The 9,186-nt window shown below is 44.7% G+C and overlaps 1 protein-coding gene across 1 annotated transcript in view; it reads right to left on the reverse strand.

The window, feature by feature from the left end:
- The window catches only part of Ngef (neuronal guanine nucleotide exchange factor), a 96,237-nt gene that overhangs the window by 34,214 nt on the left and 52,837 nt on the right, over nt 1-9,186 (reverse strand). The window lies entirely within an intron of this gene.

The following is a 9,186-nucleotide window of genomic DNA, read 5'->3' on the forward strand; positions in this document are numbered from 1 at the left end:
GGGGGGGGGGGGGGGGGACCCTCCCCCCCATCCAGTTCAGACGTCTTTCCTGAGTGGGTCTTTCTGCTGGACCAAATCTTTCCCAGCGACCCCCAAACGCTGCCAGGAGGGAGTTAAGGAGAAGTTTCCAGAAACTGCCTTAGGATTTTCCTACCCACAAGTAGATCTGCACCCTACTGTTTGTTAGCTAGTACAGCGCTCAGATAAACGAGATGATATGCGAGAGAAATATCTCAAGTCAAGAGCCGCTGTGGCCAGTTCTGTAGGTACCTGGGGGTGAGGGTGGGACACAGTGTTCCCCAGCATGGCCCCCTCCACACGCCACCTGTGGGCATTGGTTATAAGGAACCTGTTCCTGGGGGTTTGAGGCAGCTGTGATTATTGGTTTTTCTGGTGTATGAGTATTTTGCCTGCATGTATGTATGTGACCAATGTGTTTGCCTGGTACCCTTCAAAAATCAGAAAAGGGCGTTGGATCTCTGGAACCAGAATTATGGAATTACTGGAGTTACATGGTTGTGAGCCGCCATGTGTGTGCTGGCAACTGAACCTGGGTCCTCTGCTAGAGCAACATGTGCTCTTAACACCTGAGCTGCTGCTCCAGCCTCAAGGGTTGCTTGTTCTTGGATGAGTAGGTGGGAGGCATAGCTGGGACTCAAGAGAAACAGTGATGGTTTTGGGAAGGGAGGGTTGTTTTATTTGGAAGGGGCAATGGTTAGTTTAATTGCCATATGACACAGCCTAGCAACCACAGAAGAGAGTCTGAAGGAGGGCTTGTCTACATCAGTCATGTCTGTGGGGAATTGTCTTGACTAGGTTAATTGAGGTGGGAAAACCCAGTCTACCTTTGACTGTGCCATTCCCATGAACGGTGTTAGACAGAAAACCAAACCAACCCAAACCTGAGCTAAGTGGTGTAAGCACGCATGTGTTCCTATCTCTGTTCTTGATTGTGGATGTGTTGTGACTGGCTGCTTCAAGTCCCTGCCTTGACTTGAGCTAAAATAAACCCTTTCTCTCCTAAATTACTTTTGGTCTGGGTGTTCTGTCACAGCGACAGATAAGAAAGCAAAGCAAGAGGGAATCTGTCATCCCCAGGTTGCAGGAGCTGACATAATCCTCCATCTCTCCCTGACTCAATGTGAGGAGAGGATTAGAGATGGCAGAGAGCCCTCTGAATCTGGACATTGAAACTCACCCCTGCTTTCCTGAGGCACAGTTCTCTCACGGCCTTATGGGAGTTGAAATACAAGCCCCCCACCCCCTGGGTCTTTTTCCCAAGCCCTGCACCTGCCTTTGTGATTCCTCCTGGGTGTGACTCCACTCAACGCCTTCCCTTTACAACTCTGCTCCATAGCCGTCCTCATCAGTACCACCCCCGGCTCTGCTCTGGCTGCCATGAGGACCTATCAGGGAGGGGTAGTCTTCTGCACAACTGGAGCCTACCTTAGTACCGTCTGAGGTGTGGCTGGGCGAGCTCTGGAATGGCAGACTCCTGATTCCTCATTGCCTTCTGGCAGAAAGGGAGGGACGGTGTTCTTTAGGATTTTCTAATCTCATTTGTGAGGAATTCACCCTCATGTTGTAGAGGCTTCCCAAAGACCCCATGTCCTAATAGTGTCATATGGGAGGGGCACTCATGTCCTAATAGTGTCATATTGGGGAGGGGGTACTTGTTTCAACCTGTGAATTTGGGGAATATAAGCATTCAACCCATAATATTCTCCCATTGGAGCTCCCCCCCGCATCCTAAATTTATTTCTGGACACTCAGACTACATTTCATAATCCAAACAACACAGTAGTTAACCATTCCCAGCATCAACCTTAACGTGTTATCTACATCAAGTATCGTGGGGAGCATAATTCAGTGGTGTAGTGCAAGACCCTGAGTTGGATGCCTGTTCCTGGGGAAAAAGAAAAGTCAACAATAACAAGTTAGCTATGGTTAAGACTCAAGGTCTGGCTTATCCTCAGGTAACACTTCTCATCTGAAACCAAATATGATGTGACCTCTAACTATAGTATTGGGATAAATAACTATTGGGATAAGTGGGAATCAGTGCCCTAGTTATAGAAGGGAAGAAAGAGGTGACATGTCAGAGTCCTAGTATGATGCTAACAAAGTTTCCAGAAACAAAGAAGATTCACCATGAGTGTGGGTAATACCATCAATGGACCAAGGTCCCAGGTTTAATGGAAAGGAGAGAGTTAGTTGAGCCGTTTCGTTCATCTCTGTGCTTCCTGCCTGTGATGCAATGTGGCCAACTGCTTCATACTCCTGTGGCCACCAGGACTTCCCTACCACTTTAGACGCCACCCTCAAACTGTGAGCCCTTGAACTGTGAGCCAAAACAAAGCCTTCCTTCCTGAAGTTGCATTTGCTGGGGATTTTGTTTTGGAAGCAAGAGCAGTAGCTAAAACATCTGGTCAAAGACAATTCCCTGAGGCTTGGGCATGGTTCTCTCTGGACTGTGGCTCTGCCTTGCACATCACTGGAGGGGTGGTCTGGTCCTACCTTGAGATCACCTAGTGGCAATGTTGTCTTGCTGCTTGTTGGGGGCTGGCTCATGCTGTGGCTCTCTATGGCCTTAACCACGCCCCACCAGGGTTTGCAATACCCAGGCCACAACTCTTTCTGTGTATGTAGGTGTCCTCAGAGATGAGAGCAAAGCAGTTGTTCTCAACCTTCCTAACACTGCAACCGTTTAACATAGTTCCCTATGTTGTGATAACCATAAGATTATTTTTCTACTACTTCATAACTGTAATTTTTCCATGGCTATGAATCATAATGTAAATATCTGATATTCAGGATATCTAATATGTGACCCCTTTGAAAGGGTCATTTGACCCCCAAAAGCCATAGCAACTCCCAGGTTGAGAACCACTGGAGCAGAGGCAGCTCTGCCCTAGCCTATGTACTCTGCTCTGTCACTAGCCCAGGGTCAGCCTGAGAGCTAGCCTCGACTTCTGTGCATCTTTGCATGTGCTAAGGTCTTACTACATCTCCACTGGTTCCCCCCCAAACCCTAAGAGCAGTCTCTTTTCCTTGGTATATGCACCGTTAAAAGTCTTTTCTCTCTGGAGCTCTGGGCCTTGCTGGCTGCCTGCCTAACTCCAGGTTCATTGATAAACCTGCTTCAAAGGAATACAGTTGAGATAGAGCAGAACCCCTGATGTGTTCCTTTGTCCTCCATGCACAGATACACAGACAGAACACACACATCATACACACCACACACACACACACATGCCACTTACTCAATACATACATAAATAAAAATAATTTAAAAATACTTTCCCTCAATTAGTCTTTCTCACTGAGGGTCCTCTTCTTGAGCTGGCGGTTTGATTTTAAACATTGCCATTGGAGTTCTGTGACCTGAAGGCAAAGGTCAGCCTCCTCCTGCAGTCATAGCTTCCCAGGGTCCTGCTACCCCTAGCTTTCTCCAGGCCTTTGGGTGCATACTTTGCTAGGCATGTTAAAAACTGTTCCCTCCTCTAGGGCTTTTGGTGATGTCCTCTAAGACTCCTGGAAAGGGAGTCTAAAGGGAGGGTTAGTTAGATGAGGCTGGCCCGTGGAGGACTGTCTTGAATAACTTAATTCATGTGGGGAGACCCAGCCTGAGAGCAGGGCTGCTATTTGACTTGAGACAACTGTGGGAAAGGTTGTCACCCACCAGGTCCCCTCCCCTTTATCACCAGCGGTGGCCACTCGGCCCCATGGTGCTCTGTGAACCAGGTATCCCTAGGAAGAGCATTTCATGGCAGTGAGCAGGGCCTGCTGGTTTGCATGGCTCTGTCCCTTGAATCTGATGTGACATGAAGTGGGAGCTGTCACCTTCACACGCCGCTGCACTGAAGAATAAAGATTCAACTTTTCTACAAATTCCAAAAATACCATGGTGAAATTACATACATTAACATGAATATAATAAAATCTTCCAGTTGAAAAATACGCTAAAAATATGCTCCTAATTATAAAATCAGCTTAGAGACTCGCTGAGTTCTGAGACATGTAACCTTAAGCTAAATTCCCCGTGTTCTAATTCCCATCATATTAGGGCTTATTAGGCAGGCTGTTATTAAAATCTCTACTTCGCTGACATTTTGCTCTGAATCATTCACAAAGCAAAGCACTAAGGGATATTTCAGATGTTTATATCTGGCTGGCACACAGTAGGTTCTCTACATGTGTGTGAATAACTTAATGATAGATTTTTAAAAAAGAAATATTTAGCATTTTTTAGACAGTTTGTCTAAGAGTTATTTATGTCTTCTTTTAGGTTATAAGTGTTTTCTTTTTTTTCTTTATGTGGCAAACCTCAGCATTCAGGCATCTTTATGCTTTCTGAGCTCCAGGTCTCATTGGTGACACATAGCAGATTTGGAAGCATATTGTCATGGCTAGTGTGGTGGTTGGAATGTGCTTGGCCCATGGGAAGTGGCACTATTAGGAGGTGTGGCCTTGTTGGAGGAAGTGCGTCACTGTGTAGGCGGGCTTGGAGGGCTCCTAGTGCTCAAGCCCTGTCCAGCTCGGGAGAGGGAGCGTCCTCCTGGCTGCCTGTAGAAGCTAGTCTCCTATTGCTGCCTTTGGATCAAGATGTAGAACTCTCGACTCTTCCAGCACCATGTCTGCCTGGATCCTGCATGCTTCCCGCCATGATGATAATGGACTGAACCTCTGAACCTGCAAGTCAGCCCCAGTTAAACGTTTTCTTTTATAAGAGTTGCCTTGGTTATGGTGACTCTTCACACCAATAAAACCCTAATTAAGACAGCCAGTGCCCTAATTGTCAACTCGACACAATGTGGAGTCATTGGAGAGAAAAAGCCTCATTCGAGGAATTGTCTATATCTCCTTGGTCTGTGAGCAGATCTGTGGGAGGTTGTATTGATTATCAATTGATGTGGGAGAGTGAAGCCCACTGTGGGCAGCGGGGTTTCTCAAGCAGGTGGTCCTGGTCCTTAAAAGCTAGTTAAGTATGAAGCATGGAGGAAGCCAGAGAGCCAGCCAGCAAGTCATATTCCTCTACGATTTCTCTTCAAATTCCTGCATGAATTCCTGCCTTGGTTTCCATTAATGATGGATAATAACCTGGATGTGTAAGAAAAAAAAATCCTTTTCTCTCCAAATTGCTTTTGTCAGTGTGTTATTACAGCAAACAAGATGAAACCAGAGTAGTTTAATTCTCAACTAAACCCAAGAATCACCTGGAAAGGAAGCTCTCGGAAGGGTTGGTTTAGATCAGGTTGGCCCATGAAGGAGTGTCTTAATCGACTTCATTGATGTGGGAAGACCCAGCCTGAAAGTGGGCCCACAATTCTTTGTAATAAAGTAGAGGAAACTGGCTGGGTATGGAGCCTGAATGATTTTACTCTCCCTGTCCTCACTCCTGATTGTGGATGTGATGTGGCCAGCTGTTCCTGTTGCTTGCATATTCCCACAGTGATGGACTGTGAGCTGAATAAACCCTTTCTCTCTTAAGTTGCTTTTTTAATCGGGGTATTTTATCATGGCAACAGAAAAGTGACTAGGTCATACACATCATCTTAAATCAAGGTGAGTTTTGTGGAATAAGGAACCACAGTTTATTTTTTCCAAATAGGGAATTAAACTCAGGGTCTCTTGAATGTTAGGCAAGCAAACACACTACCTCTGACCTGCATAAAATCTGAAGTCAGCTTTCTGAGTAGCTATCAAGTTACTGTGTCCCCAAGGCTCTGGTAAGGTCCTGTGGTTGGACTTTTCCTTCCTTCCTCCCTTCTTTCCTCCCTCCCTCCCTCCCACCCTCCCTTCCTTCTTTCATATGCATGTTGTCATTCTTTGCCCAAGAAAGTTAGCACTGTCCCACATTCCACAGGGGAAGAGAAGACCATGGGTGTCTATCTGTGTGGAAGTCCCTTGGCTCCAACCTGCCCATCTCAGTCCCTCTGTTGATTTGAATGTGTCCTTTTATGGTAGCCACCACAGTGTGAGTTTTATAGTCATCTGTGGAGTGCATGAGTGCTTCTAGCAAATTATTCAAGCTGAGAATGGACTCGCAGACCCTTGGTGGACTCGTGGCTAGCCCCTGGGTTTGCATTAAAGTACAGCAGCCACTTTTCCTACCAGCCTTCCCTGCTGTTCTTCCCTCTGCTCCTGTTTCCTCCAGCTTTATCACCCCACACACCTGATTCCCTCAATGGCTCCCCAATGCCTTGCTTCCAACTCATTGTATGGTAATATCAATAAAGCGAATGGTGATGGGGTCATTTCTGACAGCTCCCACAGCTAGGCCCTTAGTATCTTCTGATACCCCTGAACTTCTTGGGGATCATTGTGAGCTATGACTATGTTACTTATCTCTGTAACCCCCTGTCTCCTACACATCTTGGGGCTACTGAGGGAGACCATCAGTAAATACAAGGAATGCAATTAGGTGTGTGCTGAGAGGCCTGGCTTTAGGCTTTCCTCTTCTGTGGTACCACACCAGTGGTGCTTGCATTGCATCTTGGGTATCTTTGCCCAAAGGCTCTTTCACTGACTTTATTGGGAAGGAGTTGACAGCTCCTAGGATGAGTGCCTCCCTCCCCCAGCGAAAAGGAGGTAGCGTGATTTGTTGTGAGAAGCCCTTGAACCCATTCTACCTGGATGTGGTCCCTCTGAATAGTACTTTGCTTTGGTTTTTTACCCTTCTCAACATGGTTGCTATGGAGAGAGGTTGTGCTTTTGGCCAAATAGGGGAAAGGCCGTTAAGAACACTGACTGCTCTTCCAAAGGTCCTGAGTTCAATTCCTAGCAACCACATGGTAGCTCACAACCATCTGTAATGAGATCTGATGCCCTCTTCTGGTGTGTCTGAAGACAGCTACAGTGTACTCAGATAAATAAAATAAATCTTTAAAAACAGAAAGAAAGAAAGAAAGAAAGAAAGAAAGAAAGAAAGAAAGAAAGAAAGAAAGAAAGAAAGAGCCTTGTCCATTCATAAAGTAAACTTGAAAAGATGGCATATAGTTAAGAAAATGAATCATTAGAAATCCTTCCTTAAAGGTTGCCAATAACTGAATTTTAAATAACAAGCCATAGGCCGTGGAGTAACTTCTAGTTTTATTTTGAAACAATCACTTTGCTCTTGCTATCCTGTTTTCCTTGACTGTTCTGCTCAGTGCTCAAGGGCTCAGAGTCTTGTAGAAAGATCAGCATGGTGTTTGAATGAGATGAGCCATGTTAGAGACCTAGGGAGAATGTGCTGTATCAAGATGCTAAGTCTCGGGTCCTTGCCTGCCTCTCATGGGCTGAGAAAATGGTTCTCCTTCCTGGAATTCAAAGCTTTGTAAGCAGATGTTTCAAAGAAAAAGTGTGACCTGTCAAAAAGCATCTGAGAAACACAATAATGGGCTTTTCAATGCAGAGATGTTGGTCGCTGTGGCACGCATGGAAGCCCCAAAGTGCCCCTGGCGGGGTGGGAGTGTGAACCTTCCTGAGGGCGACTGGGTAACTCTGTACTGCAAATCTGTGATTGTTCCTGCTCTACGGAGAAGACAGTCTACTTCTAGGAATATATCCAATAAACTATTATGTCTGTGCAAAAGAAATAGCTGAAAGGATATGCTATTTATAACTGTAGCACTTAGAGCCACATAAATATCCAGTTAGTGAAGATTGACTCTGTGCATGCATGTGTGTGTGTGCATGTGTGTGTGTGTGTGTGTGTGTGTACGTGCGCACATGCATGTGCTCATCCATGTGTGGATGGAAGCCTGAGGTCAATGGCAGGTGTTTTCTTGAGTTACTGTCCCTATCTATCTATCTATCTATCTATCTATCTATCTATCTATCTATCATCTATCTATCATCTATCTATCATCTATCTATCATCTATCTATCTATCTATCTATCATCTATTATCTATCTATCTATCTATCTATCTATCTATCTATCTATTATCTATCTATCAATCATCCATCTATCTATCTGAGACAGAATCTCACTGAACCTGAAACTCACTGACTAGGTTATACTGGCAGATCTGCAAGGGCCAAGGAATCCTCCTGTTGTGCCCAGTGTTGCTGTGATCAACTTCCCACATGAGTGTTGAGGGTTTGAACCCAGGTCCTCCTGCTTGCATGAAAAGCACTTTATCAACTGTCCTCTGCACCAGTTTACTGTTTAAATAGTGACATATCTGTCCAATGGAATACTGTATGGTTAGAATGATTTTAGACTAATATTTAATAATCTGAAAAGATGCCTATATATTTTAATAAAATATATAGATTCTTATATCATTTTATAATTTTGTTATGGCGTCTGTTTTGGCTTGATTTTGTTTCATAGATAGGCTCATACTCTGTTGCCCATGCTAGCTTGGAATTCACAATGTAGCCCAGACTGGACTTGAACTTGGTGTTCTTCATTTTTCACCTCCCCTCCCCCAAGTGCTGGATTATAAGCATGAACTGCTACAACCTATTTATTTTGCTTATAGGTTGACTTTTAAGCATGCATATGTCCTTTTAAATAAAAGGAGCCAGTGGGGTGTCTCAGCAGCTAAGGACACTTGCTGCTGGAACCTGAAGACTGAATTGAATGGTGGAAGGTGGTGAGTGGCCCTATCCCTGCACATGACACAAGCCCACACACAGTAATAATAAAGGAATTCCTGGGGGTTGGGGGACCGCAGGAACAACCACAGAAAGTACTGCACCGTACTTGTAGCTGGCTGTAGGGGTTCGGAGGGAATTTTCTTCTTTGTACTTGTGTGTTTAAATTTTTTTTCTCTACAATAAATGTGTCACTTACATAATAAGGAGAAAAGTTACTTTAAAACAACATCAACCTTTTGATGTGCATAAATTTAGAGTCTGAGTTGATAGGGCGTTGTAACTACGGGAGATCACGATGAGCTGGGAAGGGCAGGGCTGCTTCCGAGTCGCTCAATTTACCTGAGAAAAATATCTCAATCTGTCACATCCATCAATCTCTGAAAAAAAAATTTTTTTTTCCAGAGAATCATGAAGCCAAATTTTACAGTGAGCTATTTCCTGGCATTCACAGTGTTAAGGCACTTACCAGATATGCTCATCTGTCTGGCTTTAAAAAAAAAAAAAAAGAAAAAAAAGTCCCTTTTCCAGAAATTGCCCTTTTCTTTCCAAAAATTTTAGTGTAGGAGTTCTAATCAGAACACTGCTTCCATTTCAG

Source organism: Mus caroli, chromosome 1, assembly GCF_900094665.2.
Source record: "Mus caroli chromosome 1, CAROLI_EIJ_v1.1, whole genome shotgun sequence".
In the NCBI taxonomy this organism is placed as follows: Eukaryota; Metazoa; Chordata; class Mammalia; order Rodentia; family Muridae; genus Mus; species Mus caroli.